This window comes from Cygnus atratus, chromosome 3 (assembly GCF_013377495.2).
Source record: "Cygnus atratus isolate AKBS03 ecotype Queensland, Australia chromosome 3, CAtr_DNAZoo_HiC_assembly, whole genome shotgun sequence".
In the NCBI taxonomy this organism is placed as follows: domain Eukaryota; kingdom Metazoa; phylum Chordata; class Aves; order Anseriformes; family Anatidae; genus Cygnus; species Cygnus atratus.
This window is the reverse complement of record NC_066364.1, coordinates 69,068,149-69,080,382: the sequence shown is the minus strand read 5'-3', so window position 1 is coordinate 69,080,382 and position 12,234 is coordinate 69,068,149. Positions and strand designations below refer to the sequence as shown.

The 12,234-nt window shown below is 42.8% G+C and overlaps 1 protein-coding gene across 5 annotated transcripts in view; it reads left to right on the top strand.

Annotated features, from left to right (window-relative positions):
- Positions 1 to 3,559: 3,559 nt before the first annotated feature.
- Positions 3,560 to 12,234, top strand: part of TAB2 (TGF-beta activated kinase 1 (MAP3K7) binding protein 2) — a 68,349-nt gene continuing 59,674 nt past the window's right edge. The window contains exons 1-2 of one of the 5 annotated variants that reach the window (XM_050709532.1): positions 4,224 to 4,499; positions 11,564 to 11,706. The gene's annotated coding sequence lies outside the window, so the exon portion shown is untranslated. Of the gene's footprint in view, positions 3,972 to 4,013; positions 4,500 to 11,563; positions 11,707 to 12,234 lie in introns of those variants that run through there. The other 4 variants (XM_035538762.2, XM_035538766.2, XM_035538763.2 and 1 more) reach the window with 4 other exon arrangements.

Sequence of the window (12,234 nt, the reverse complement as noted above, 5' to 3'; positions counted from 1 at the left end):
GACACTACAGTTTCCAACACAGTCTTCCAAATAAACATCAATAACTGGACTAGTGCAATACTGCAAAGAGAAAAGGTGTGTGTTTTTTAAGCTACTACACAGAATAAGCACCCAAAGGGGGAGTGGGAAGGACAAGCTCTGAGAACCTTCCCTTCAGCAAACCTGTGCTGTGTATTGATCACAGTTTTGGCTTTGTGCTGATGCTCCGCAGCTGAATTTTCTCTCAAATCCAGCAATGTCCGCTTCTGTACATTAGTCCGGGCAAGTTCTTGTACTGCGGCACATGGCTGATAACTGCTAGGTAGAACAGGAAAAGCACAACGCATGAGTTCTGTGAAATAAGGTGAATTTCTGTATTCCCTTGTCACATTATTAATAAAAAAAAAAAAATCTAATTGTTTTTACAGAGGAAGCTGTGGGTGTAAGCTCAGACTGGGAGCTTTCAAAGGCTTTGTTGTTCTTCTCTTTTTGTCAGTCTGAAGATTGACAGACTTTCTGCCTACAAGAATGGAAAAGAAATTGCCAGGTGACTCTTTAAGTGAAAAGTGGTGTTTTTAAAGCTGTGAATGCCACCGTTTTCCATTGCAGAAAACCAATTTTAAACTCAATTTCAGACATAATTATGACAATTGTTGTGCATTGGTTTTAACTGCACTGGTTCTCTTTTCTTTTGTAAAAAGCTTTCTCAGGAGATTTGAGCATCAGAAATGTCAGTATTGGGCTCACAGAATTCACTATACTTTGCAGAAACAGTTTTCCTGTACAAAATATTCAGAATAATTCCCCAATCTAACTTATAATTTCACTCCCTAGCTATGAAGAATATGAAGTCTGGTGAAGGCTTGAAAAACATGAACTTGTAACCTGTAAGGCCAGAAAAAAAAGGTAATATTTAAAATCTGCAGCAAAAGAGGTAAGGCTCTGAATCTACTGGACTGCTGGGCAGGCAGCTGCCTGTGCCTCGGTGATGACTGAAGCCTTGATTTGCATCATCTCAGGAGTTACACCCAGATTTTAATATTAGATATATCCTCCTACTTCTTGTTACAGATACATAGGAAAATAGTTCTTTTCTGAATATCAGTATACAGAACAATGTTCTTAAATACAGCAGTCTTTGACTTTGGGAAGGTGTTAAAAATGATTTCACATTAGCTGCTATAGAGGAGACAAGGGCAATTTTAGGAACAGGCTCAGACACAGGTGCAGTGTGAACAGAGCCTGGAAAGAGGAGGAAAAGAACCGAGCAGCTCGGTCCCATGTCCTGGTGCTTAAGTACTGCAGTAAATATTGCTGATGGAGCAGTGAGAGATGGGCTTTCACTTTCCTGTGGCAAATCCCTGTTTTAGCAACTGCAGGCAAAAAGAGTCAAATATTTAACTTGGTATTTAACTTAACAAAATAAACTCGGTTTCTAATGCACAAGATGTATTCATTTAAGTATACTGTCACATCTGTCTGAAAGGTCAGGTACTGCTTAGCGACATTTGAAACAGTTGTGCTGGAAGAGTTGAACAGCAGTGCATTTGGGCAGATGACTTGGGTAGATCATGAATTGTCTACAGCACAGGTTGCAAAAGAAGAAGATTTGATTAATTCATCTGCACGATTACAGTGGGCCAACCCAAGTATGGCTCTCTGTGATCTGATGTTTCCATTGCGTCTTCTTTCTAGATGCCCCAGTGCCCATTTTTGCAAGAGACTGTCTTCATTCCTGGCTTCTTTGGGGGAGATACTATTCTATTTACAACTAATAAACAAATTCCAGCAGATTCTCAGCCCTCTATAACCTTGACTCAAGACAAGCTGGGTAATAAACTTTGGGCACGTGCACTTCATGTGCCATACTGCTGATGTGCAGAACTGCAAACTTCTCTGTTGCAGCATATGAAAATGACTAATTCTTACTGGAATGTATATACACGCCTATATTTCTATATTTTAGAGGGGGGAAAAAATTTCCTTTTTCCCCCTTTTTTTTCCCTCCCAACATAACATCTCCCAACATAACATCTCACTATCAGGCACGTTGGTGTTGTGTTTTCTCTCTCCCTGCCTACTCCAAACAAAACTAGTCTCAGCTATTGCTTACTCTGACAATTTGAATGTGGTTCAGAGGGTTGGGTTTTTTTACAAGTTAGTACTTTCATTTGGAAAATATTTTTTAACCATTTCTGAAAATATCCATTGTTGTGATGTCAGAAAACTTAATTTCTTATAACAGGACACTTAGCCTAAATTATGTCACAAATAATTTAATTCCTTCCTAATGTATGTTCGTTTTTTGTTAGCTTATGTCATTTTATATCACAAGTGTCAATTGGCCAATCTCTCAGCTGATGTCCGGTGAAGAAACTAGAGCCTTCTCTCATTGCACCACTGTGAAGGATATTGCAACTTTTTAGGGTTTTAGAATGACTACAGCCTAGCAGTTTTGTGGTTCCTTTCATATGCTGGAAGGCACTGGAAACCTCTGGTGCCTTTGAGAGTTAAGGTTGGGGAAAAAAAAAAAGTTTCTCTTAAATGATTTCTGCACAGTACCACTGTTGTACAGTGAAATCTGAAAGTCGTAGAGTCCTATAGTTTATAGTCACACAGTCGTATAGTCGTGTCTGAAAGCTGGGAGTCATAGAGTTTCATTCTGCTACCAGTGATGAAGATTCATTCTACAGCATTTCTGTTTCTAGCTGTACTTTGCAGACTAGGATTATGCAAGAACGAACGTACAGACTGTCCACTGCTAGGTCAGCACCTGCTAAGAGCAGTGAGGATGAACAGACCAAGGAAGCAGGAAGAAAGGAAATAAAGCAAGAGTGGAAGAGTCAGCAGTGTAACATAACACTTCTCCACAAAAAAAAACAACTGTGAACCGGGATGATTTTATAAACTCATCTGAAAGTTGTTTTAAGATGAAATATAAGGACTGACTTGAATGTCCCACTAAAATGAAGGATGCCTGTCTTTCTGTCAGAGGAGGGATTTGATCCATTTTGAATTCTGCAAGAGGACCTATGGGGCCTGCTGCTCGAAGGCCAGTGGGGCTCCAGGCCAGGTCTGGGGTCCCTTCTGTGGGTGCTGGCGACCACTGAGCTGGGCATGGAAGAGGGCTTTGAGCAGGGCATGGAAGAGGGCTCTGCCAGCCTGCATGCAGACTCGCTCTTGCCGATCAGCATTTCATAAAGAGGATTTTGGTGAGCGATGACGGGAGCAGTGATGGGAATCGGGCACCCTGTATAAAGCACGACGGTATTCAGAGACCGCACCAGTATTTCTGACAGAAACCCCCTCCCAAAACAACTGCTTCGAGATACTGGGGTGTTCCGCGTGTGCCTGGTTTCTTTTTAACCCGTCTTTCGTCGGCACTGCGGGGCGAGAGGTGGAGAGGGGAGGTGGCGGGACGGGGGCGGGCACAGCGCCGCTCCCGTGGGCCCCGCCCCCTTCCCCTTCCCTCCGTCCCCCATTGGCGCGCCCGCCCCCTTCCTCCTCCTCCTCCTCCTCCTCCTCCTGCTCCTGCTCCTCCTCCGGCTGCTCCCGCTCCCGTTAGCACCCGGGGCCGGCTCTCGCGATGCTGGGCGGCCGCCGCCATGTTGTGACACTATTTTGATTCGGAGCGCAGCAGCCGCGGGGGGAGGGGGGGCCGGGCCGGGCGCGACGCGGAGCCGCGGCGGTGCCAGCGGAGGACGGCAGCGGCGCCGCAGCCACCCAGCACCCACCCAGCCACAGCCCGGCCGCCCCGCTTCTCCCGCCCGCCGCGGCAGCAGCACGGACCCCCCTTCTCTCCCTCCTCCTCCTCCTCCTCCTCCTTCCCCCCCGGAGCGGGACGGCGGCGGCGGGAGGCTGCGGAGCGGCTCGGGGCGGCGGGGTCCCCCCTGCCGGGCGGCGGCGCTGGTGGCGGTAGTGGCGGCGGCGGAGGAGGAGGCGGAGGAGGAGGAGGAGGAGGAAGGAGGAGGAGGAGAAGCGGCAGCAGCAGGGTAAGGCTCACCCCGCCGAGGCGGGCCTGGCGGCGGCTCCCCGGGCCGGGCTGCTCCGCTCCCATCCCGGGGCCTGGCGGAGGGGCGGGGGCGCTGCCCGGCGACGAGGGCAGGGGGAGGCCTCGGCGCGGCGACGGGGAGCAGCCCCCGGGGCGGCGGAGGCGGGAGGGGGAAGCTTCTTCGCCTCCTCCAGCGCTCCCAGCCCCAGCCCGGCCCCGGTATCCGCCGGGGTCCGGCAGGTGACAGGTGTGCGGCCGCCGGGCGAGGCTCCGCCATTTGGGGCCGAGGTGCGGTCCCGGGCGCCCGGTGGCTTCCCGGCGGGGGCTGGCCGGCGTCGAGGCCATATATAGTATGTTTGGGGCGCCCGTTACCATTATTCGAGGCGGTTTGGGCGTTGGGAAGAAGGTCTTGAAATGGTGCTGATGAGAGGGGTTGGGAAGGCAGGAGATGGGTGTAGTCGGGGTTGGGTTTTTTTGTGTTTCTTTTTCAGTTTTGCCCCCCTGAGAGACCTGGGAACGCTGTGGAGAGGTGTGTAGTACTTTGTCTCATTCATTGAAAGGCTTGCGTTGAAAGTCTGAACGCCTGGTCCCCTGAGCTGCTGCAAGGCCTTCAGCGCAGCGGCCTCGTGTGCTTTGTCCTTTACTTGGTAGCGCAGCAGTCCCTGGTCTGTGCCCAAGACCTGTAGGTACTTCCATACTAGTGGCAGTAAGTACAGGCTTTCAAAAAAAAAAAAAAAAAGTAATCCCAAAAAACACTTCTTTGCAAGGAGTAGGTTTCAGGTGTGCTTTTCTTGTCACCTTTAGTTTAAGGTATCGATACAGGTTGAAATTCAGAAACCACTTTTTTCATCTATAGAGTGCTGAAGATGGCATTGCATATAATTTCAGTTCTCTGACTTATATAGGTATTGGGAAGATAATCGCTAAAAGTCTTTCTCTTCAACTGCTGAAATTGTTTTCCATTATAACCATAGACGCTAAAATTGTACTGCGTGTGCACTGCTGTAAGGCGGGTTAGCGGCTCTGTGGCAGTAGCATGGCCATGATTAGCCATGATTTGCTGAAATCAAGAATAATTTTCAGTTTAGCCAGCGATTTACCAGATAGCTAGGCTTTTGCATTTCATCTAAATATTTCAATTTTGTTCTTTATCTGTATTGTTGTAATTAGGTTTTGTCAAAACTCACAGTTCTTATCTTGTATATGTCTCTTGGCAAGAGGGAAGTTCCCCTGACAGATTAGGAGACCTATATGTCATCAGCTTCAGTAAGTTCTGCCCTCAATTTAAAAGAAAGCTTCAGTCACTTCTGAGGTCATTGAAGTTACTTATCTATTGGACTTATAGAGGCTCATTTGCAGATTGTACATTGACTTGCGCTGTAGCAGAAGGATCACTGAGCTGGCTGTCAGTTTCTTTTAAGACCTGGGAGGACCTGGGTCATTGCTCCTCTTGCTGCTTTGCAGGAGAGCCTCCAGAGGGGAGTGGGTGGAGCTGTTGGAGGAGGTGTTGCTACTGAGAGATGTTTGATAAAGCATCCTCCATACCATTATCTATGTGGGCAGTGCCGTCTTCTTGATATGCTGCCCTCGTGCATACCAGCTCTCAAAATCTTTGTGAAATGTAAACCATTTTCGTCTAAACATCAAGAGAAGTCAATGGGTTCTTCCTTTAAATTTGTTGGTATGAAAATAGATTTCTTGAAAATGGGCACTCTTCCTATGATGCTGTCCTGGTAGAACCTTCTCATCCAGTGACACGATGAAAGAAAGCAGTAGTTTTTCTCACCGTTGCATTGCTTTGAAGGCTGAGGTTGTGTTGTTTCATAATGGTCTTTAGTTTTATGAATAACTGGTATGCTTTTTAAGCATTGTAGAATTAAACCTGTCATCTGTTGAAGAGATTATTTTCAGCAAACTTAAATTTTTTTTGCTAGGGAGCTTAAAGTGCTTTTGGCAAACTTTCTTTGAGAGTAAGTACTTTGAAACATAAAACTAGATTGCTCTTCATCCTATTGCAAGTTCCTCCCTCTTACTGTGATCTTCTTGGTTGGAAACAGTGGAAGAAATAAGTTGGTCAGATATGACCTCGAGTTTATGGAGTGACTGTAAATTTAGGACTGAGGGATCAGGCTGATCTTTTCTGAACTGTTGCAAGTGGAATGCCGAATGATGTTGCTGTTGGTGCTTTTACAGGAAATAGAACAAAAATTCCAGTGATTCAGAACTGGATTTTTAAAGCTATACTCAAAACTCAAATATTTAAATGATTGAAGCAAAAGTTAACTTTTTTCCACTAATGCGTACAATGATTTGAGTTTTGCATTTTTTTCCTCCTCAGTTGCGTAGTAGGTTATGTCAACTCTAAAAGTATATACTCTGTATTTCAAACAGGAAAAATGCTGGTGGATGCTCTAAAACATCTGGAACCATGATTAGCAAACTGATCTCGATTGGATTCCACATATATAAATGCAGCTGGGAGAGCGAGAAAGCTGTCAGTTTCACAGTTGGATAAAAATTTTTGGTAAACTGTTAATTGCAGTTAGAGGTTACAGTATAACAGTCGTTTCAGTTTCACCTTCTCATAAAAATGCCTGCCAGAAGAATCACTGTGACAATATTAATGCTGTCCCTGACACAAGGCTTTTTAGACCGTTTTTGTATGATTATAGTAAAATGAAGAATTTATTTTATTGAACTGATCAGCAAGCTCAACGTATTCCAGAGAGTATACAGATCATCACTGCATTCTTTCTAGCTTTGTGTTACACTGCCATTGGATTTTGGTGTTCCTCAGTTAGTAATCTGGTTCTAGTGAAGCCAAGTGGAATAGTTGCACATAATTAAGGTTGAGAGTTTGGTGTTGTGTGTATGTGATATCCTGATATAATTGGAGAATGTTGGTTGTTGAATGAAAGGCATCACTAAAGATGATCTTGTTGTCATAGGTGCAGCCAAGGTGTGGAGTTAAATAGTTATTCTCTTTAGAATGTCTTAGGTATATTTTGGTGGCAAGAAGTTGAGCATTACCTACGGTAGTGTGCTGAATAGTTTTGTTCAATATCTGGCCACAGAACTTCAGTAAAAAAAAAATATATATTTTTTGTTAAAAATAAAGCATTTTGCTAAGAATATAATACATGTATAATCAATTTTTGTGGCAGTATGAAAAATGTATAGCTCATTACTATACTGAACAGAGATGAAGATCAAATTTCACTCTGTTTAATGATGAGTGGTTTAAAACTCATTCAGATCCTGGTTGTACTATGAGCAGAATCTAGTTTTTCCTTTATTTAATTGTTAGCATTTCAGAAGGGATGTAAAACTTGTGCTGCCTTTAATATTTAGAGAAGTGTTGACTTAGCAGTGTGAAATGGTTTAAAAAATAAAAAAACAGCATATCTGAAGGTTGCATGTACTTTTTTAAAAACATTCTTAAGTGTACACCCATTAATCATGATATGGTTAGGCTTGCTAGAATTTCCAGAAAGAAAAAAGACAAAGCTACGAGATATTTATGATTTTCTTAAGTTAGTATTTGGGTGTTGTTTAAGTATTTAAGCTTGTGTCAGATCTAATGAAATCTGGTGTTATGTGCATGATGACTGCTCGGCGTGCTGGCGCTGCCGGCAGAGAAGGCAGATTTCCACCTGCTTTTCCCCCTCATTGAAGGCTCTGATTTGAGGTGCTTTTCTCTGCATAGCCGTCAGTCTTCACAAAACTTGCAGAGGCCTTTTTTTAATCTTTGAGACTTTTACACCGCCTGAAAACACGTTTGAAATGGTCAAAGGATGCAAATAGTTATTAAAAGGAACATGTAAATGCAGTTTAAGAAACCTTAATTATACATAGTAGAAAATAAATTTTGGAACTTGGAAATTCAGAATCAACTGATCTCATGTGGATGAGATGCTGGGATGAATATATTTTCTGCACAACTTTTTTTAAAGAAATAGTTACCTTTGAAGAGGTTGGACTTGAGTTTTGTTCACAGGTTTTTACACGCGGACCTAAAAATTGAATAGAATTGGTGTTTTTGAGGATTGTCTGAAATGTTTAAGTGTTGCTCCAGACAGGTCTTTGACACCTTGGTCTTCTGTTTGTGTAGCATATAACCATCTGTAATTTGCCTTTCTGAAGACACAAGTCTCGAGCGATTGTTTTCTTTAATCCCGTGCTTCAGTAAATTTTGAACTCATCGGCTAACTTCATCAAAGACACAATTAGCCAAGAGGCAAGGTCTCAGAGATGTTGCATTTTAATATTATTTAACAAGCTTTCCTAAAACGGATGGCTTCGTTGAGTACAGGATCTCTTCAGGGGAAAGTCTTGCATGAGCGTAGCGCTTACCTGTGTTGAGCATGCCGGTTGGCCAACCAACAGTTGTCTTTGGGGTAAGACCTAGCTATGACGGGCAGTACTCCTCCTCTCAGCCGGTAGTTAGAGGGCAGGAGAGGTTAGGTACATTGTGGGTAGTGTTTGGAACAGGGGGCAGGATAAAGGGCATCTGGGATAGAGGTGGAAGGCGATTCCTTGGAACTTGGGAGCACGGTCGGAGCAGCGCATACCTGTGGGAAATGAGGCTGTGCTAGCTCTGCAGTTCGTGGGACAGTTCCTCGGAGAGCAGCAGCTGCCAGTTTCGGTTTACTAAATAAAATTCATGCTACAAAGGATTCTTAAGAAGATGAAGACTGAAGGGGGAGAAGAGGTGCGGTACATAGGGTAGCTAGGTGGACTGCCGTGCTGCTGAGGTGGTGGTGTTGCAGTGATAAAAACGCTGAGGGTGAGGTGCCTGTTGGGTGTTTGGTGGTGCCGTTGCTTCCACACGTGAAACCTCTTCTGTGCCCGCGTGTCTGTCTGTGTGGGTCTGGCTCACTGCAGGGCTGTGCTTATGCCTATTCCGGCACGCAGCAGCACGGGGCAAGAATGCGCGTGAGGGAGCAGTTGCTTCAGCTGCATAAGAAATACGTGTTCCTCTCAAAATACTTTACAGCCAAAGCATTATTTCATTGTTACATCTCATTTCAAAGTTTGAATGACCTGACTAACTGCCTCATGGTAGTATAATTCAGTCACACCTATGTGGGCTGTTGCATGCAGCGGCGTAGTTAACGTGCTCCCAGGTCTAATAGGTTCACCTGTGAAGATGAGCCACGGTAGCATCAAACTGTTTTTAATGTCTGAAATAATTTACTTGTTATTACAGTTCCAAGTGAAGATTCCGATCTAGTTCATTGAATCTTGACATAAGTATTTATTTGGTAGACCTCTGTTGTACAAATGATGCTAGCCAAAATGGAAGAGAACTCGCTGGCAGGCAGGTGAAACACACTTAACGGCACACTTTCGATTCTATTTGCTCCAATGTATGTTCTTTAATTATTGGGCAAGAAGAGGCTTTGCTGTTTTCGCAGGTGACTGGTACAAAGATCAAGCGTAAATATATGTCCAAGGAGTAATTGTTAGGAGAATTCTTGAAAGCTGTCAAACTTAGGGCTTTAGAATGCATTTTTTTTGTTGTATTGTTAAAGAAAATAATGATAATAATTTGTTGATCACTGTGTTTTCAGAATGTTTTACTTTTTCAGCAGTGTAACTGGAAAAAAATTCCATGGGCTTCAAAACCTAACCACCACATCAGACATTGTCCTTGTTACTGATCTGATGTTTCTGATGTTTCAGGAACTATAAGTAAAGTGTACATCCAGATAGGTCATCTATTTTCCTAAAGCTATTTAGGAAAAAAAAAAGGGGGGGGGGGCTTCTACTTCATACTGAAGGTTAGAAATACAGAAAATACTTTTCCTGCGCAAGTCCTAGGTCTGATTTCCTCAGGTGGAAAAAATTATGAACAGTTTCACCTTTGTAGGAAAAAAAAAATCCACACTTCAAAGAAATGAAGTTGTATGGTGTGGCATGTAATTGCATCCTTTGTCAATTCAGGTTGTCTTCAAACCCTTCAGAAAGGCTGTACTCTTGCTGTGCTAGGTGTTTATTTTTACAGTACTGTGCTGTCTTCGCAACATTCTATTTTTTCTTGACGTTTTAAAAATCTGTCTATGCAGATATAGATTTTACAGAATACAGAATTTATCTCCTCTAACCACCTTTTTATTGCCATCCTTTCATAATTGTAGGTGACCTGGAAAAGAGTAGATCTCTTTGTTCGTATCCTTTCTTCGCTTTCCCTTTCCCTTTGCAAATACATGGTATATACTTCACAATTCAGATGTTAGTGCCCTCTTGTTTATGTTTGTTTTTACTACTTCGGCGTTTTTTCCTCACCTGTTCTAACCGTTCTTCTCGGAAACTCATCTTCCTTCTTAAGAAAACAGTGCAGCACTTGTCATTCCCTTTTCAATTCTGTTTCCTCTTCAGAGTATCTGTTGCTGTTTGCCCTTGCTCTGGTCAGGCTCTCCTGAGAGACAAAGAAAGTGTCATGAACTCTGTGCTTGGATTTCTTTCAATTCATTCATCTGCTTCAAATTGCTGCTTTCCCTTTGTTGGACAAAACATTTTTTTGAAAGGGAATGGTAGGTTACTTTTGTTAGGGCCTTCTTTAATCTAACAGGTTTAAGCCGGTCGTGAACAACAGTGGGAATCTCCATGAGCTCAGCATAAGTGAGCTTAAAAGGCATTTTAGGTTGATAACTACTAGTTGAATGGATTTAATGAAAGGTGCTCGTTCTGGAAGCAGTGTGTTTCACGTTTGCTTATGAAAAAGCTGCTTCCATTTTTTAAAAAAAATGGTGCCTTGTTCTCCCTTTTTTAAAAAAAAAAAAAGTATATTTGTCAGGTCTGTGGTAAATGAGTGTTTTTTTTATTTTTATTTTTTTGGTCTGAGACTGTGTAGTTTAAACTGTTTTGCTGGAATAATTGCCAATACTAGATTATTGTATTTTATTTATGCTTTGGTATTGGCTAAAGAACTTGACTTGGATTAGGCTCTATTGTGCAGAGCACTGTATAAATATTTATTAAGTCAGTCCCAGAAGAGTTTGCAGTCCCATGAATAATAAAATGTTTACTAAGATACATATATTGGATTAGACAAAGACGTTTAGCAAAGTGTTCATGTTAGCTTTCATTTGTTACATGCCTGTTGTTAGTTTTTCAGTGATTTTAAGCAGTGCCTATCTTAAAGGAAAAAAAAAAGTTAAAATTGCCTGCATGCTGCGGTATTGTCTTCAATAGCAGTAATTCATTTAGCTGCTTTGACACAAGACTTTTAAGATTTGTCTGAATGATTCATGCAAAAGTTATGAAATTACTTAAGTCGGAACTTCACCAGCCTGTGTTTGGTGGTGGCTGCTTAGGGCAGAGGTAGGTGTATCAGAGCTGGGAATGCTGCTCTAGTTGTGACACTGGCTTGCGTTTGTGGTACTGCACTGAGGGATCCAGTCAGAATGAGAAAACTTTTGTTAAATGGGTTGAATACAAGTAGAAATTTGACAACTAACAAATTTTTAAGCAATGTAACTTATGCTGTATTTGAGTTAGGACTTAACGTGAAGGTATGTATAAAAGGGGTTGATAAAGAATTAGTTCCAGCTCTTCTACAAGAAGTATGTTTCAATCTTCCTTTCCCAGCCCTGAAGAAGTACATCACTTCTGGGGTTCCTCTTCCACAGTATCTGGTGAAAGATGAAAAAAATGAACTGTAAGCAGCAGGAGAGCAACTGTCCTTTGGATTGGGGAATTTTCTGTTTTCTCCAGCCTCTTGTTTCAAGCAGGTAATGTGTTGAGCAGCATGGTTCAGAGAAAATACCCATTATTTGTTTCTTTTTCCTCTACAAAGCGTTGAAAACCCCTGTGGTTTCCAGGCTGAAGGGAAAATATCAGTTCTCCCAGTAGTGCTTTCATACACATACTGCAGAGGGGAAAAATATCAATATGCTAATCTATTATCTTCACGCTTTTGGTGAAAATAGGTCTTGTCGAGGCTGTGAACAATACCAACATATTTGCATTATTTTTGTTGCATGCAAGTGTGAGATCCTTCCATAATGTAGTTGTATGTTTGCAGAGATTGCCAGTGCAGTGCAGTTATACAGGCAAAATGGTGGTAGAACCCCCTTCGCTGGGGTGAGTAGTCTTATTGATGTGAAATATGGCTTTCCTGCCCCCACGGGGTGCTCTAACTCTTGTCAGTATTTCTATGTAAATGAGTACTCTTAGGGTATACGTAGAGGTGCCCTTGAGGTAGCACTTTTAAAGAAAGAAAAATGTAAAAATGCAAATGGTGGTGAGCATCTGGGCCG